We start from the raw sequence: 19,597 nt of genomic DNA, 5'->3' as shown, positions 1-19,597 counted from the left end.
TTTTGTGTGATCCATAATACTCATCCCTAATGTAATACCGTAGCTGAGGCTTTTGAGGTACTCAAGATAAATACATAAATAAATAAATAAATAAATAAATAAATAATTGAATAAATAAATCTTAGCCTATATTTTAGAACAGTGTCTTAACCCAGGAATTTATGCACTTGCGCTAACCAAGCTGGTACATGAATTAAAAAAAATTGTTGTCGGAACTCATTTTGTATAAGTGATCCACCTCATTGGGGTAAGTACCATGGAAACAAGGTTTTACACGCGAAAGCAGCGCTGATTTATTATTATTATTATTATTATTATTATTATTATTATTATTATTATTACCTGATAAAAGAAATACCTTCAAAAAAGAAATAGTTGCCATAAGCCCGAATGCAAGTCCCGTTATTTCATTGCGGTCGGGGGAGAAGAAACGACAAAAGCTAAAACGTAAATCCATTCGACTGTTCCAGTATTGCGTTTCTCATCACGTACTGCGGTATCGTCACTGCGAGTCACGATCAAATATTGGCTACTCCTACTGTCTCCCCAATAGCGCGAAGTGAGTAAAACTATGTGGAGAACGAAGAAAAAAAGGATAAAATTAAAGGGGAGTACCAAGTAACATGTCTGGCAATGTTACATCCAGGAAATAAGAGAGAAACGAGAGGAAGAAGAGCATACCAGACCGGACAAGTGTAGAGTATGCCAAGCAAGCACCGCGAAGATGTTCGGCATGAGACACATGAGATACTTAGCGATATCGGAACCAAAAGAAGCATCACAGCTTTCCTTCTCTTCCTCTCCAAATATAGACGAACGGCTTTCATGGCAATAAGAGTGCGAAAGTGACAAAAAAAAAAGATGGCGTTGAAGGAAAAACAATGGCAACATCTTCTAGGAATCGGAAAATTTCGAAAGGCATCGGCCGTGACCCGCGTACAAAGTTTGGTGAGAAAACAGAATCTCTTTAGAGAACAACGGGGACATCTCCTATGCCAAAACAAAGTATAACTAAATAAACAAACAAATCATGCCTACGACGACGACGACGACAAATGCAACCTGAAACAAGCAAATCACATTCGGCCCGTTTAGACATCTGCTCCGACGGTCGTGGAGCATAGAAGATGCAGCGCTAGATCTCGCTTTTGATGGAGCAGCGTGGAAAAGTACACGCTATTGAATAAGGTAATCAAGAGATCTAAATAAGAGAGTTGAAGTGATAGGACAGACGTTAAGAGACAACTGTGCGTGGAACGTACGGCCCAGAAAAGCACATGAGAAAGTAAACAACAACAAATACCTTTCGTCTGAGAACAGCAACGAAAGCAGTAGTCTGGCCACTTAGAAAGACTTTCCGGCGTTCATGTACAATAATAAACTCGACAGTGTGGTGACATGTTTCTTTTCTATCTTTTTTTTCTCCTTTAGGAAGCCTGCCGAGGCCGAGATTGGAAGCAAATGAAAGATGCGAAAACCCCGAGACCTGAGAGAAAGTTCGATGTGAATGACTCAGTAACATCCCGGCCATTGTTCCTGGAAAGAGCAACAGAAAAGCTGAACGTAAAACTATGGAAAAAGAAACAAAAATCCTGTGTAAAAAAAATGACCCGAAAATCACTCTTGCCTATTTTGCAGGCACCGACCAAATGGCGAAACTGGGGGCGTTGCCTTCGTCAGGCTAACAGATTTCGATGTTTTACAAGTCATTTACAACGCATTAAGGCCACATCAACATAAGATGAGGGAAGGGCAACGGAATTTTTTATGCTAAGTTGACCAGGTATATTTCTCTATCTGAACTCAGAAATTATTATTAATAAATATTTGTGCAGGTATTATTGCCCACTAGCAAACACTCAGGAAATCCGTTAGCCGCAATTTATTGCTTAGCCTGACTGCCGTAATGTTTTTGTGACGTGTCGCTTCATAACGGTTCGTATCGGCTTTAGCTAATTCAGGCGCACGTACATGTTTTTGGCGGCTTATTAGACTTTTCCTCTAGGAAGCCCAATGATGACAAGCTTTCTCGTGGGTAGTGCCAGTTTACCTGGCTTACTTTTTGAAAATTGGCTTACAGTTTAAATGTGCCTCCAGGGAAAGTTATGAAGTGATGCTCGCTGCCTGATCTCTCGTCAGAAAACAGTAGGCGGAAAGTATAGTAGAACGTAAGTATATGTCGAAATGTCGGAGTGATGAAGCAAACATACGGGGTATACCGTCGTTACGACAGCGTGACTCCGATGGGGTGACTTCGGCTTCAGAAAAAAAAAATACTGACTTGACAATACAACCACCGACTTCAATTACATCGACGCCTTTACCTGGTCCGATCAGAAGTTCTGGCCTCCCTCGCGCCCGTAAAAGACTTCGATTGCCCGTGGGTGCCTCGCGCACACAAGTCACGTTTCCGTGTTTCATAAACTTAAACAATTTTCTTTCATTAGGCCGACAGGGAGTCAAGGTATAGAGAATTAGCGCTTTTCTGAACGTATACAGTTCTACACGCCAACGTGAAGTAACATAGAAATAAAAGCAACAAAGTACCACAAAAAGCGTGTTTTTTCATATTTTTTGGTTCCTGTTACCTGTTGTCACCAGAGAACGTCATTTTTTTGTTGACGTTACTTTTTAGCCCTTATCCTAGAACAGCACGACAAATTAAGGGACCATTAGAGAAGCCTCGGGTGTGAGGGTGTTCGAACAAAGGCAGTGTTTCAGATGTACAGTGCTTACGAAGTTCCTGTTTATGAAGTTGTAGCAACTGTATACCGAAGCCTTCCGCCATTTTTCTGTCTTTATGTGGTTCCAAATAGTTAAGGGTTGTTTACTTTGTGGTGTTGTCAGTGAGAGCTCTTTAGTGATTGATTTGCACCTATGCAAAGTGGGTATTGCTATTACACCTCAGCTGTGGAGCAATGATTGTGAAGAAAAGCTTAAAAGATGAGTACTCTAATTACAATCTTGAATGTGTTGGAGCCGTATACTTTATTTTCGATAACAATTATATGGACATTCTCGGCTGGATTTTGCCGTCGGTGTCACTGTCATTCATCGTATATGTATACCTATATATATGTATATATATATATATATATATATATATATATATATATATATATATATATATATATATATATATATATATGAAAACACAAGAAAGAAAGAATCCTGAACAAGACTCCAGCGCGCGGAATCGAATGTGGAACCTGAGCCATGAATACAAGGCGTTAACCACTGAGCCGCGGAAAAGCATGCCCTTCAACGTTCAAATGGCAAGCAATTTATATGTACCACTTACCGCTGATGACGGGCTCTCGGGGCAGGGGGGGGGGGGAGACTAAGGCGTTTCCAGCATTACCAGCAAGATGGCACAATGTGCGCGCAGTGGCGCATGCTCTCATTTCAATACTAAAGAAACACATACAGAGGAAAAAATGGAAGACGTAAAACGCGCCTTTTGAACCTGTGAGCTTCTATACGTTGACTCAGTTAAACCATAGAAGCGATAACAAAATTTTATATCATGATTAAAGTAAAGAAAAAACACTCTGCGTAGCTTGCGGTACAAAGCGAAAGCTAAAGAAACAACAGAGCTGATTGGTTGTTAGATGGTCCTGGCCATGCGAAGCCATGCCAAGTGATGTTGAGTCACATCACTTGGCATCATGCTACGAAGTAATGACAAGTTACACTCAGATGAAGCACTGTCACCTCCCGACGTCCGTCCTTGTTGGGCCACAAATCGACAGCGCCAAAGAATTAGCCCAAGGCACTCTCTTCCTCTCAAAGTTAACGTGCGGTTTAGAAAAAGTCAAGAGACATATACAAGATGTTCACGTGCTTGGTATGACACAAAAACTCAACAGGCCTTCCATTTTTTTATGAGGTTTTAAGCAAACAGACAAATCCTTCATCTTTTTTTTTCCCGGCCCTACTTTAAGTTTCGCAAGCAAACAAATACCTCTAAATAAAGCACGCTGTTGAACGTCAAGGTGTTACCATAAGGTACACACGGCATGAGTGTATGATCGATGCAATTGCGTGTTGTAGATAGGAACACCAAGAGGCACAATGCTTGCTCCTTCGTATCGTCCGAAGGCGCATCGGTCGAAAGAGAATGTCGGGCCCAAACAGACAGGCATGATGGCGGGACCACGATTGCTTCGCCATCTCTTGCTCACCTTGTCCCAAAGGCTGGCACACAGAAACAAGACAACAACAACAACAAAAAATCAAAACCTCGATCCTCACACCCGAGGTGCGGCCTCAGTGTTTCTGCAGGCTCGGCCACTCTCGAGCTATGGCATTAAAAATGAACTCGAAAAGGCCGTTGAAGTGGCTGAAATCACGGCACCAGAACAACGAAAGGCGAAAGCAAAAGCATAGCTGCGAGTACGGAGAATAGAAAAAAAAGCGCACTAAATAGTGGTCATTTGTCAGCAACACTCACAAAAGAGAGAACATGGCAGTGGTGGCCCAAGCGTGAGCAGCAGAACCGGTGGATCGTAAATGAAGAGAAACGGAATGTGCTTGGTGGTTATAGGAGAGGGGCTACAGTATACAGTAGCTGCCGTAGCCCCGAAGGAAAACAGAGGTGAAAGGTGAAACTGAAATAGAGAAAACAAATCACTGTAAAGAGAAAGGAGAGCCGTTGGTGTCCTTGTCCGGGGTCATTTCGGTGGTGGGCGTGCTTTTGGAGATGGTGTACGATAGACACTGAATCACTTGCTTGCTATTCCCACTTGCCACGTGGCACGCGAGACAGTAGCTTATGTTTGCTTCTATTTTATAATGCGAATGACGCGTACGCAGTTTGTGACACTAGGTCTAGAGTGCTCCACGTTTTTTTTGTAGCTTTTTTTTCATGCTTAACGTGCGTGTAGAGTTTAAACATTCGTGTACCACAGGTGTTGAAGTGCGAGGAAAACTGCCGGCGTACTCTTTATTGAGGTGGCAAAAATGCTCAAATGGCAGCGAATGCAGCGGTTAAACGTCCGAATGTCGAATGATTGCCCGTTTTTCTTCAAGAAAAACAAATCGTACGTTGCAAGCGTCACCAATTTCTGTTATGGCACTCGACTCAAGAGACGTTTTCGAGAAATGTGGATTGTTGATACCTGCGTGGAAGCGGTTGCGTACGTTGACACTTCAAATGTTCTTTTTTTTTCTGAAAGGGGTAGGAGTTTATGGCTAGATCAGTTTGGGAACTCGACCCGCAGGTTTTACGGACACGTTAAAGGACCCACCATTTTTGCTCACGACACTGTCGTCACGCTCTTCAACTGCCACTGTTCACGCATCGGAGTGTATTTTTTTTTTACACGCATGTCTGCAGACACCACAACTTCCGAGATGCCGCAAGGCGGTGCACCGATTCGATGGGTCGTAAATGGGAGCATGGCGTGCTGCTCACGCGAGGAGAAGTTGCTCGAGTAAAATAGCGCGCATTTAGTCAGGAATGATGCACGCCACACAAGTGCTATGTGTCGTATACCGTATCCCGGAGTACGTGTACGCTATTCTACACACCTTGCGTAAATACCAGCCCAGTTACTCTTCCTAGAAACTTGGACTTTTTCTCGCCTTTTAACTACAGATATTCAAACGAGATTTTGCTGAAGAGAACGTTGAAATGTTTCTTGAACATGTCTGTAAGTTAGAGAAGGAGGGAAGATGTGGGAGAGAGGGGGTGATGGAGGACGGAGGAATCTTCTCGGGAAATCACGAAAGTTCTAAGGACGTTCTCTTTCAGATATTTTCTTGCGTTATCACAATGCAGGGGACAGAGTGTTTCATCGCGCATACGCGCTGCATTAGAGATTCGAGAAACCGTGCAAGACAGAGGGAAAGAAAAAGAACTAACTCGGCAGCCCTTCCTTCGGTCGTCAAATAGCCAGTCCTTGCCGTTTGAACTTAGCTCACGTTGATTTCTCCAACTCATGTCGACTGAATAGGGAAGTAGGCATTGGAATTGCAAACTATGCAAGCTCACTGTTTTGTTTTTTCTGTAGGTGCAACTTCAAAAAATAGAACAAGCAAAAATTGCAGAAATATGATGTCCCTTAGGATTTGCTGAACCCCGCTGTGAAGTGCACCTCGTTAAAGTTTCAGAGCAGTCATATGCCCGACTTCGATGTCTCGCCCGTGTTCGTTCTCTCCACTTTGGCTTAGTCTTATTTCAGCAAAACTGAGTTTTGCGTATTTGGCTGTTTGCCACGAAACGATACCATTCACAAAAAGTTATGCGCTATGTCACAATTAATAAGGACTCACGCAAAAAGTAAATAAATATAATAATATGAAGCAGCTAGATTGGCATTCTTCTGTAAGACAAAAAAACGCATACAAAACACAACTACGCTATCTTGGGCGCTGTGTAAGCTGCCTTAAAGGGACACTAAAGAGCAAAACGCTAGTTCGCGTATTCGTAAAGTACAACTTCAGAAAGTTAAAAACGACACTCTTACCGCGACACGACGCTCCGTAAGCGAGAAAACGCACGAAGAGAAAATGAGGTGGAGGGACGTAACTTAGAGGTTCCCGCACAAAACACCGTGACAGCATATGTGTTAAAAGGGGCTACTGGGTTCTACATAGTTCTAACCGACAAAAGTCAAGTACACTGTTATCTTTGGTTGGCGTAAACTTAGCACATAAACTTTCACAACATTTTATCTAGTCAATGTCACGAGAGTACGAAAAGTACATTTAGGATGACTGCCAGTTGGGCATGTCGGCAGAAGTTCGTCATGAAACAAGCGTCATTAAGTACGAACACTCAGAAAGGGCACAGGACGAGCGCTTCTCAGCAACTGAAAATTTTCATTTCGAAACGAACACTCTTATTGATGCATAACCCGCATATACGTCACCACAAACCACCCCTATTATCATCAACAACAATAGATGACAAAAAACCGCTCCCATAATCGATGAGAGCTGTATGCCAGTTCTGGTTGTATGCCATCGATTTTGGGAGTGGTTTGTTGTTTTTTGAGGTTGATGATAATAGGAGCGGTTTGTGGGGACGTATGTGCGTGTTGTGCTCCTATAAGAGTGCTCGTTTTGAAATGAAAATTTTCAGTTGCTAGTAGGTGCTCGTTCAGTATCCTTTCTGAGTGTTCGTACTGTTTGAAGCTTGTTTCATTATGTACAAAAATACATTTTAAAATTTATTCATGCGAGATGATTTCGGCGAGAAATTACAAATTCAGCTTCAAACTTAATTTTCTCTGCTAATGATCAACTGATGACAGTGAAACTGCAATCAGTTTAACTAATGATAGTTTCACAGAGAAATATGTTTCATACAGAAACGTCTTTCCGCATGTTTCGCAGTTTTTTGACTTTGGTCAGTGCAGAGCCCCCGTGTTTGTTACCTTCAGCCACAGTGAAACTTTTGATATCAGAATCCTCAGAGTGCATCTTATCAATCTAAATCAAGTCATTGATTCGCTTTTGCATCCCTTTAATTAGGCAAGAGTGACCGGGTGCTGCGTCCTGTATGCTTTTCCTTCTTAATTTTTTTGTCTTTTATTACACTAATTAGCTGTAACATAGCTCAGAAGTTTGCACCAACAAGAAAAACCTTGTTTTTTTCTTTAATATAACTACTATGCCGTTCTCCAACGGTATGTCTGTTACGTTACGTTATGCAAATAATTCAGCATAACAGAAATGCTATGTTGAGCTTTTTTTTCAGGCGCTCAACCTGCCCAAGATGAATTCTCTCATTTAACGTTCTTGTTATGCCACAAAAACGACTTCTTAATTGGTTTTAGTGCACAGCTAGGCTTGTTTTTATTTATTTTTTACACGTTATGCTTAAGAGCCGGTTTCCAATCGAAAGTGCCGCTGCTGCATCATTCACACGGTGTTCGTATACCTCCAAATCAGCGCTAAAATTATACGCTGAGAACATTTCTAGCGGAAAAGCTCCTTAGGGTGTAGGCTAGTGCTTAGTTGTCCATCGTAGCAGCTCCTAGTACTCGGCGTACTCACTAGAAGCGCCGCGGTGCTCGCTCTACTCTGATGCGTAGGAGACGCTTGCTAGAAGACAGACAGACAGACAGACGGACAGACCAATGAACGGACGGGAGGAACAAGCTCCTTCATTGTATTTCACTTCGTGGACATGAAGTACTTTTTTCCCTAATTGCACGCTCTTTAGCAGCCTTGAGAGTTTAGAGTGACACTGTATATATAACGTTCAATCACGTAACAGCTCGGGTAAAAAAAAGGCTGCTCAAAAAGGCACGGTCATGGTGATGCCAAATTATACACATGAAATGAGCCAGAAAGGTTTCCTCAGTAACTTTCAAGCACACAACTCCTTCCTAGAGAGAGATAAGAAAGGAGGAAGGCAGGGAGGTTGGCCGTCAGGTAATATCTGTCATCTTACTCTGCACTGGGGATGCGGATTAGGGGATGAAAGAGAGATATAGAGAGAAGACAACAATATGGGATTAAAAAAACAATCGTAGCCATACACATACAACCTGAAAGAAGCGTTCACTCAAAGTCGTTCTGGTAGGCCACTAGATCGCAAGAAGCCTAATAGCGCTTGTGAGGCTTTATTATGCGATGTTAGGTCAGGACGATGGCGTGATAGTCGTTCTTCTGGTAGACGCTGGTCGTTCAACTAGTTGAGAGCAGGAAAAACTCGTTCCTAGAGAGAGAGAAAGAGAAAGGAAAGCCGGGAGGTTAACCAGATATTGACATCCAGCTTGCTACCCAGCACTGAGAGTGGGGAAATAAGGGCAAGAAAGAGTGGGTAGAGAGAGAGGAGAAAAAACGCACGTGCACTCATGAGCAAACAAAAACGCACACAGAAAGTGCGTTCTGGCTACAACCATTCGTGTATCGCTAATAGTTCTCGTATTTGCAAGGCACGTGGTGGTCATAAACTTGTGAGTTTGAAGAGGCTGAAGCAACTGCGTTCTGTTGCCAATAAACCACGTAGTAGCTGTTCAATAGTGTCATGATATAGCGGGAATTCAATAAATTATTTACAGGGGTTGTGAAAAACTTCCAGGCCGCTGTCCCACGTAGTCTATACGGAAGCCCTGTCTAGGACCTTTTGACCGTACTCGTAAATCTTCATTGATTCGGCCACTTGTGGCACATGCTCCTTCTGAGGGTGGCCTTTATGAATGCTTATTCGTTTCGAATCGGAACGGCCAGCAGCCCGACATGTGAGAACTGTAACTGCGAAGAGACATACACCTATCTTCTCTGTGATCGCCTTGACGCTTCAGTGTGACAGAAAATGAACTTTCAAAAGTTCATTTTGAAATTGACAATCGACTATTGTCGGAGGAAAGGGTGCAAGCACACTGGCCGAGACCGTCGTCGGCACGCGAGGCATTTAGAGCGTTGTTGCGCGTCTTGCGGGCAACTGGTTTCAGATACAGACTCTGAGCGATGTCGTTTAGTGTATTATTGTTCTTTTCCCAGTTTTTATGTTTTTCCTTTTTGTAACATCTCTTTTCTGTCATCTTCTACCCGCTCACGCCCTTTCCCAGCAGATGGTAGCCAACCACTTTGAGAACTCGCTAGCCCCCCCGTCTTTTCTCTCCCCCTCGTCATCCACCTCCTACATTCTGAGGAACTGACCAAGAACCGCGTAGTGTAATAAGAAACTTCTTGAATAAACATCATCATTTCTCTTTGAAAAGGAATAAATTCACCAAAGCCAAACAAAATTTGATACAATACGAAGATGTCGACCGACCCCGTATTGCTTGCCTCAAAGTGGGGATTAGGCAGCTATTTCATCTTATTTCATTATATTTACCCTCAAGGCCAAACAAAAACTACTCAATATACAATATTAGCTGCGTAAGGACGACTTCAATACAATATGAACATAATACATAAAATACATACCATAATGCTTTGTACACTTTTTAATTATACAAAATTAGTTAATTCTTGACGAAAACGATAGTTATTAGTAATAGTTAGTATGTATATGGGTAGATGGTTCCAATCTGCTGATGTACGAAGTATGAATGATCGATAAAAACAATGCGAGTTGCACAATTCAATGCCAACCTTATGACGATAGCCGATACGATGAGATATGTACTGATAATTGAGGATTAGTTGGTCATGAAGAGCGGGATGATCGAATATTTTGTGAAAAGTGGCCAGGCGGGATATTTTACGACGGGATGCAAGTGAAGAGAGGGCTAGGTTATATTTCATTAAAGTTATACTGGCAATGCGATTTATAGTTGGACAGTATGAAATGAACGGAGTTATTCTGTACATGTTCTAGTGAAGGGACGACGTTATCGTGGTAACGATCCTTCACAGAAGAGGCATATTCGAGTTTGGATCTTACCAATGTTTTACACAAGAACAATATTTGATGCTGATGGTGCTTTTGAAAAGTCACGACGTATGTAGCCTAACATGCGATTGGCATTATCAGTAATGTATTCGACGTGAGGTGCCCAAGATAGGTTTGTCGTGATAAGATTACCCAAGTATTTATACGAATTGACCGGATCGAGCGGGACATTGTTTATGTAGTATGTTAGCGGGGTGTTGGGTTATCTTGTTACGTGAATTATCTTACATTTGATTACGTTTAAGTCCATTCGCCATGTGCTGCACCAGGCTGCTATGGTGTTAAAATCAGAATAAAGGTATGAAATGTCATTACCATAGGTTATTTCTCAAAAAATAACGCAATCATGTGCAAAAAATGAATGTTAGATGAAATAGAAGACGTGAAGTCGTTAAAGTAAATAAGAAAGAGAAGCGGACCAAGGACCGACTTTTGCGGTACTCTTGTGTGGACCGCAGGAGATGACGAATTGTGACTGTTAGCAGAAACGTACTGAATCCTGTTAGATAAAAAAAACACTCAATCTACTTCAGTAACTTATTGTGAAGGTTTAATAGTTTCAATTTGAAAAGTAGTAGTTGGTGACAGACTTTGTCGAAAGCTTTACTGAAGTCTAAAAAAATACAGTCAGCTGACCGCTTCGCATAAAATCGGTTCTCGCTAGACGTACAATCTACGGGAGTAACTCAGCGACGAAGCCCGATATATCATAGGGTTGTCTACTGTTGTCATCACGGTACAGAACATTTGCTACAGCCGCAACTTATGGGAGACACAAAAAATGTATTACAATAGACTTCAGCGTATACACAGGCTAATTGAAAAATAAGATATCGCTGTTCCCAGTGAAAATAACCTATCAAAAAGAGTATTGATGAGTTGATCTCAATAGAAGTGTGCCTAGATGTTGAGGCTTCTAAAAAAAAAAAAACCTGTTACACAAAGGCACACAGAGCACTGTATGTCCCGAAAAGTTACCCTTATTAAGCCGATATCATGCCACCGGTAAAATTGCGGTTTATTGAAAATCGTTAACCACTTTTTTCTAAACACATTCACTTTTGAGGCATATTCTTCAAATCCAGCAATTTCCCTAATTCTCCTTGACTCTGCTCAGCCTTCTGGAAGGAAATATAAATATTATACATGCAATTAATATCACTCAATGTACATTATATGGCGCAATGCTCGAGTAACATACGTTTACTCACCGATACGATACTCAGACCTTCGCCCAATTGTCCTTGTTCCCTTCGTGAAGTTGCCTGGGTTGCTTTCGTCCGCCATGGTGGAGCAGCGGCTACGGTGCTGCGCTTCTGATCCGAAGGTCGTGGTTTCGATACCAGTTCCGGTGGTCGCATTTCCATTGAGGTGAAATAGTAGACGCCTGCGTGCTGTGCGATGTCAGTGCACGTTAAAGAACGCGAGATGGTTGAAGTTTCGGAGCCCTATAGACTACGGCGTCTTTTATAAACATAGCTTGGTTTCGAGACGTAAAACTCAAGATGTTTATAAATGCGAAGGACTTCTTAGCGCACTTCGGTGACTTTGAGCGTATCTATCTATCTATCTATCTATCTATCTATCTATCTATCTATCTATCTATCTATCTATCTATCTATCTATCTATCTATCTATCTATCTATCTATCTATCTATCTATCTATCTATCTATCTATCTATCTATCTATCTATCTATCTATCTATCTATCTATCTATCTATCTATCTATCTATCTATCTATCTATCTATCTATCTATCTATCTGTCTGTCTGTCTGTCTGTCTGTCTGTCTGTCTGTCTGTCTGTCTGTCTGTCTGTCTGTCTGTCTGTCTGTCTGTCTGTCTGTCTGTCTGTCTGTCTGTCTGTCTGTCTGTCTGTCTGTCTATCTATCTATCTATCTATCTATCTATCTATCTATCTATCTATCTATCTATCTATCTATCTATCTATCTATCTATCTATCTATCTATCTATCTATCTATCTATCTATCTATCTATCTATCTATCTATCTATCTATCTATCTATCTATCTATCTATCTATCTATCTATCTGTCTGTCTGTCTGTCTGTCTGTCTGTCTGTCTGTCTGTCTGTCTGTCTGTCTGTCTGTCTGTCTGTCTGTCTGTCTGTCTGTCTGTCTGTCTGTCTGTCTGTCTGTCTGTCTGTCTGTCTGTCTGTCTGTCTGTCTGTCTGTCTGTCTGTCTGTCTGTCTGTCTGTCTGTCTGTCTGTCTGTCTGTCTGTCTGTCTGTCTGTCTGTCTGTCTGTCTGTCTGTCTGTCTGTCTGTCTGTCTGTCTGTCTGTCTGTCTGTCTGTCTGTCTGTCTGTCTGTCTGTCTGTCTGTCTGTCTGTCTGTCTAGCCGCCTACGAGTTGTAGCTCTCCTGGCCATGTCTATATAGGTATCGGTACCGAACATAGTATGGCATAATATGATTGTATGAAGAACATATATGACTAGTCAGTGATTGATATGTGGGGTTTAACGTCCCAAAACCACTATATGATTATGAGAGACGCCGTAGTGAAGGGCTCCAGAAATTTAGACCACCTGGGGTTCTTTAACGTGCACCCAAATCTGAGCACACGGGCCTACAACATTTCTGCCTCCATCGGAAATGCAGCCGCCGCAGCCGGGACTAGTCTTAACATTAAAATATTGACATGTATGTCATGAATGTCATGATTTACATTTCATGGTCCTGCAGCTCTTGCTATGATTTCATTCACATTGCATGTTGCAAAACTGGCATGGTATGGCATGATTGCATGGCCAACACAAGCGACAGACCCTAACATGAAAATCATGACATGCGTGTCATGTAACATGACTACGTTCCACGCTTATGATGCGCTCGCGGCCGTTTCGCTTGCGTCACATATACCAATTTTGACATTACGGTACGTGAATGGATGATGAAGGTATGTGACTGGTGCTAACATGATAATAATGAGATGCGTGTCATGTAACAACATGACTACATGCCACGCTCACGATGCGCTCGTGGCCGTTTTGCTCACGTCACATATATGCCAAATTTGGTACTACACGACGCCAATGGATGACGAAGGTATGTGACTGGTGCAAACATGATAATCATGAGATGCGTGTCATATGAGAACATGACTAAAAGTCACAGTCAAGGCACCAATACATTTAGACATTATGTGGTGCGCGTGCTCGCCGGCGTTCATTTCGTCGCGTCACGGCGGCGTTGCCACGCCAGGCGCCGGTCCTGCCATATACTCGCAGGCGTGGGCCGCGCTGCGTTGCTTTGACGCATGCGCGTTTCAGCGCGTCCGGCGTCCCTCCATCCCGGGAAGAGGGAGACGCAGTGTTGTCTAGGTAGCGCATCGGCGCCAAATGTAGCATGTCGCATTTCGCACCGGTTGCCTTCGGACCGCGCCGACGGACGCTTGCCGCGCCTGGCATCAGACTATAGAGTACTGGCGTTTTGCTAACGTAGCGTTGCTGGGGCCAGCTTGCGCGCGCGTCAACGCTACATTGGAGTATATTGGGCCTTTCATGATGCACTCGCAGCCGCTTTGCTAGCTCCACATATACCGAAATTTGTGTTACGTGACGGCAATGGATGACGAAATATATCACAGGTGCAAACATGATAATCCTGGCACGCGTGTCATGTAAGAACATGACAACATTCCACACTCATGTTGTGCTCACGGCCGTTTAGATAGCTGCACATATACTAAATTTGGTATCACGCGACGTGAATAGATTACCAAGGTAAACGACACATCCAAACATGTTAATCATGACACGGAAGTGATGTACGGCATCATTTATCTCCACCTCGTTATGTTGTGCTGATTTTAAAGTGACATATCAACATTTGTCATTCATGCTTCGCATGTCATCGATTCCCACTGCACGTGGAGTCTGACAATTTTAGAGACGAAGCTTCGTCCCTCGTAGTCATTGTAGTGTGTAACAAGTATAACATTTTGACCTCCAAGGTAGTGCCGGTGAGAGACTTCTTCTGTGCATTGTTGAACAATAAAAATAGTGCTCAATGTACATGTCAATCGCTGCTAATGGGGAATGAGAGACAGGAGCATTCGGCTTTTAGTTAACGCGCACGCTGCGATCCCCATTAGCAGCCACTGGCATGTACATTGAGCACTATCTGACAAGAAAGGGTTGCTACGTTATACTCGCTGGGTGTAACCTCCTTAGCTTTAGAAAGGTTTAGTGAGCGTTGGGCCGCAGTGCCATGAATACAGTGAACTAGTATACACCATGAACTCGAGGTGGTTAAAGGTGGGAAGTGGACCCGAAGCGCAAGCCGTAAGAAAGTGTGCGTGTGCCACCTCTCGTTTAGTCCGTGGAATGTCCGCTGGATGGCGGTGCTTCTATATGGGGAATATATGATGAAAAGATGCGAGATGGTGGTACTTGGAGTGTTGAATAGATGGACGAACGGACACACAGACAGATGCATGGATGGACGCATGAACGGACGCAGGGGCGGATGCATGAACGGAAGCAGGGGCGGATGCATGGACGAACGCAGGGACGGACGCACGAACAGACGCACGCACGGTCGGGCGGATGGACGCATGGCGGTCACACACGCGGACGCATGGACGGACGGAAGCAAGAACGAATGAATGGACGAATGATTCGCTCCCCTCCCCATCATTCACTCCTTGGGTATGCTGCCATTTTTTTTGTATTGCCAGAATATTTTCTCCCTTTTGTTATTTCGCGGAAATAAGTGAATTTCCCGACAGACTGTAAATTAACGATCTTTTTTTCTCTGAACGCGATTTTACATCCGACGCGGCAGGTCTTCAAGATTTCGAAAGCCTATTGAAACTGTCTATTGGAAGTACGAGAGAGGGAGAGAGAGGAAGACCTTATATAAAAAGTTGAAAGTCAATCAACGGCGTCAGGCGTGGCCCGTCGCTTCTAGCCGTCGGCTGGAATTCCTTGAGAGACAGGCGGCAAAAGCAAGGGCTTGATTGATGATGTCTTGCTGGACATTGAAGTCGGGGCTGCGGAGTAAGGCCTCCCAGGATTCTACAGTGTGAGAACCATCGTTCTGACTGCAAGGTATATTCACACCATGAGGACCAAATTGGCTACCTTATTTTAGTGTTTGTGCATGTTTTTTTTTCTCATATACGTAGTGCAAGGTTTGTTCTTTTATACGTTAAGTTCAAAAGATTTTTTTCTTGAATGTATTCACTTTTGGAACCACTCTTCACTTACGTTCTGGTTTGGCACCATACGTTTGGCACCATACGTTCTGGTTAAGAGAGAATGCTGTACACTGGCTATACGGGTGTTAACAAAAAGTACGAAAGAGGCCTCCAAAATAACGCGAAAGTTCTTACAAAAGACACTCGTTGAATCAACGGCGTAAAACTACATTCCCTTTTTTTTCATCTGTCTTCTTTTATGATCTAATGCACAAAATATTATAGCATTCGTATTTACACGTGGCTAGGAATTCAGAGGGAATCTTGTTTTCCGCACGACACATCTTCCAAGTCGGCGAAGCGTTCAGTCTTTTATTTTCCAAATGGAGGGATCGCGGCGCAACGCATTAGGTCTAAGAAGTGATCTCAACACAAGGCCACGTGAGAGAGAAAGAGAGAGAAGGAACAGAAGGATTCGCAGCACGCACGATGGCAACGCGCTTTCCTGCGGAATGCTATGCAGCAAACACGAGCGACACGTTTACCCAACATGACGTGCGAGTTCCTCTCGAACGCAAAACAAACACAGCCAATCACTGCAAGATGTACTCGCTCGCAAAAGGGAAGTCACCATTAAAAGTTCACGCCAGGCTCGATTCGAAGTTGCCCCAGACCAAGGGCCAACTCAGATTGTTAGGAGACAGCGTTTCTGGTCTGCGCGTTTCGAACTCTGGGAGATTAGAGCGGTCCCGTATTCGAGAAAATGCACGCACTGTGTACGGTATGAACGGCTCACACAGCTCAACTTGGAGGGAGCACTTGGGTTTTGAAGGAGCGTGATACGATCGTGGAATGGAGCGGAACGAATGAGGCGATCAGCAGGCAAACATTACACTGAGTGTTACAATAGAGACGATTACTATGGCTTCCCCAACTCTTTCGTTTCTTGGTCGAGTTTTTTTTCTTCCTCCGCTCGAACGGTTCCCGCTAGTCTGGCGCGAAATTACTCCAGCCGTAAAGTTCTGGCCCCGATGCAATCTCAAGACTTCTATTTCTTTCGTGTGCTCTTTCTTCTTCGCTAGTGAACTGTTCTCCCGATTTTCCAGCTGCTCGGAACTTCGTTTCAAGTCAACCGTAGTGGAAACTGAGTACAACAATAAAAAAAATGCGTAGATTGGTACGCCAATGTGGTGTACTCATTTTTTTACTTTTAATTAGCTAGCGAATGCCGGAACGCTACATTGTCACAGAATCACCGATGCCATGGCATTGAAGCACGCAACATTTTAATGGTTTCAAAAAAAGGAGCCCTAAATGTTTCTTAAAACGCTAAGAATTACAGTTGCGGGCGTCGGCGTCAATATGCGAGAACACATCATGTGATGACATTGTGCATGTCGTCATCAAGTTGCTAAAGGTTTCCAAAGGTTGTGAAGTGAGCTTGACGTTACTGAGACCCAACATAACCTGACGTCACGTTATGACGTCATCACATGACTTCGTTACTTGGTATTAGGTAAGTACACTTTATAAAGAAAGAGCAGTGTTCTTACTTGGTGTCTGGCGTCTTTTCTGCTCAATTTACACTTACCACGGTGGTGTAACGCGAATGATGCTCGAGTGCTGAACCGCAGGTCGTTGGATCGAATCCCGATCATGGCGGCCGCGTTTTCTACAGAAGCGAAAATAATCGAGGCCCGTGTACTTTTATCTACACGAACGTTAATTAACTCCCGGAGGTGAAATCCTTCAAAGCCTCCTACTTCGGCGTCTCTCATTATCATATCACGGTTTTACGATGTTAGTAAACCGTGCAAATAATATTATTAATACTTATGCACAGTTTGTGACGCAAGCACTCCGAACACGTGACGTCGTGAATGAGAAAATAAGCTCTCTATTGGTTCACACACGATGAATGCAAGTTTTGCGTTGTCTCATGCCCTGCATTGCCATGCAGTTGCACATGCGTTCTCTCCTTACTCGCATGACCATCGTGTGCGATAAATTGATTTTCTTTCGATTTAACGCGTTTTAGACGGCTCAAGCAGAGATAACAGTGTGCAGCCGCAAAGCAATGCTGATAAGCCTAACGCTTAGTGACAACGTTTTGTACGTGTTTTACGAAAAAAAAAATACGACAGATCCCACGCATTTTAGTTTTATGCGAAGCAGTGAGAGTAGCTGTATATAGCGCATTTCTTGGCTTTGTGCATAGCTTTACGAGATGGATCGACGTGTTTTTGTAAGCGTACAAGTTGTGTGGAAAGAATGCGCTTGCCAGGCTCGCTGACTATGCTGTCGTTCAAGGGACAATTTATGATTTGACGTAATGTGTACCCATACATTAGAGCAATGACGCCAGCATTATCGAAACGAAGCGTTTTTTTTACGCTGCGATGATGTGCGTAATACAGAACCTAATTCTTATGTGAACTCCTCCGGGATAGAGCAATGCATGAATATATCTATCTGTAGCATAGGAATACGCACGTAATATTTTATCAGGCTGCTCCAAAAGATGAGCGAACACTGAAGCCACAACTGATGCCATATCTTGCCATATCTATTGTTCATTGCCTTGTGATAAATTTTTTCATCTGAAGGTGAAGCCACCATTGACGTTCAACCGACCTTAGGTCTGCAAAGGGTCTTTTCACAGAGCAGTTTCAAGATCTGGCATGGCTCCTCTAAACTCACGCGGAATATTTGGGTTTGATTCCTTCTACAATCATAATTTTTATTCTTTTATTTGCAGTTGAAGCTGACAATGTTGGTTTTTTTAACGCTCTCACATTTAATATACAGATGTCTGCCCAGTAAATATAAAACTGTTAATCACATGTGGCGCATACAACTATACAACGGCCCGTGGTATAAGGGTGTGTGCTCCACGTGTCGGGAGGAGATAATCTGACGACGTTCGCATAATCATGCTTTTACCAGAGAGGCATATTTGTCCAACCCTCTTATTTCCGCATGCCTGATTCAAGTCGAAACTGGCGATCCCTAGAACAGCCTGTTTTTACAGCAAAAGCTGTTATGAGATCACAACTCGGGTTCCACGCAGTTTCATACTGTCCACCGCCGCAAACGCAACCGCCACCGCCGCCACCGTCCATAACCACATCGCGCCAATGACACAGTGGGGCTTGAAGCCGGGTCCACTGGGTGCCAGCCTAATGATCTACCACTGAGTTAAGCTGGCGCTTGTAACTTGCCAAACTTGTCTTAGGCTGGCATGACTTAGCATTAGAGGCAAAGTGGGGCTTGAACCCAGGTCCACTGTGTGCCAGCCCAGTATTCTACCACTGAGCTACTCCACTGCTTGTGACTTGTTATCAAACTTACCTCAGTTAGGCTTGATGTCGGGAAAGCAATCGCGTTAATACTCCTTATGAGGCGTTTTTCAACAGCGAAAGAACAACCAGTCGTCGCACAATGCGATTAGCGTAACGAGTGGGCCGTACAATGCTCCAACCAATTACAAAAGCTTGTGCTTGTTTCCCTATTAACTGTGGCGCATATCCACTTCAGACATAATTCCTCATCGTCGTAAGCCACTGCATGGACAATTGGCTCTAAATTCCTCGCAATAGTTTAGCGGGTACCAAGCTTCTCAGAAGAAGGACGAAAAATAGCATAGATAATGCAGGCCTACTACCCAACAGTTTATTAATAATGCCCTAGTGAGTAGCAAGCAAATATGCTTGCAGTAGTTACCCAATGAATGTTTTGAAAAGGTTCTGAAAGGCCGCTCTTCTAGCTTTCGCTGTGACTGTGCTGCGCCTGCCACGCAGGCCTCACGTTTTCTTTTTTGGTGGATTGATTGATTGATATGCGGGGTTCAACGTCCCAAAACTACCGTATAATTATGATAGATGCCGTACGGGAGGGCTCCGGACATTTTGACACCCTGGGGTTCTTTAACGTGCACCCAAGTTTGAGCACGCGGGCCTACAGCATTTTCGCCTCCACTGAAAATGCAGTCGCCGCAGCCGGGATTGTATCCCATGACTTGCGGGTCAGCAGCCGAGTACCTTAGCCACTAGATCATCACGTCGGGCAAACAGCC

At 43.5% G+C, this 19,597-nt stretch overlaps 1 long non-coding RNA gene across 1 annotated transcript in view; it reads left to right on the top strand.

Moving 5' to 3' along the window:
• LOC142817301 (uncharacterized) overlaps positions 1-3,027 on the top strand; it is a 66,769-nt gene extending 63,742 nt beyond the window's left edge. Inside the window, exon 3 of the long non-coding RNA XR_012895160.1 lies at positions 1,432-3,027. This is a non-coding gene — a long non-coding RNA (uncharacterized LOC142817301). The remainder of the gene's footprint in view (positions 1-1,431) is intronic.
• Positions 3,028-19,597: the final 16,570 nt, after the last annotated feature.

The sequence above is a fragment of the Rhipicephalus microplus genome, chromosome 5, assembly GCF_043290135.1.
Source record: "Rhipicephalus microplus isolate Deutch F79 chromosome 5, USDA_Rmic, whole genome shotgun sequence".
In the NCBI taxonomy this organism is placed as follows: Eukaryota; Metazoa; Arthropoda; class Arachnida; order Ixodida; family Ixodidae; genus Rhipicephalus; species Rhipicephalus microplus.
The sequence above is the reverse complement of the archived record's forward strand: the minus strand, read 5'-3'. Positions and strand labels throughout refer to the sequence as shown.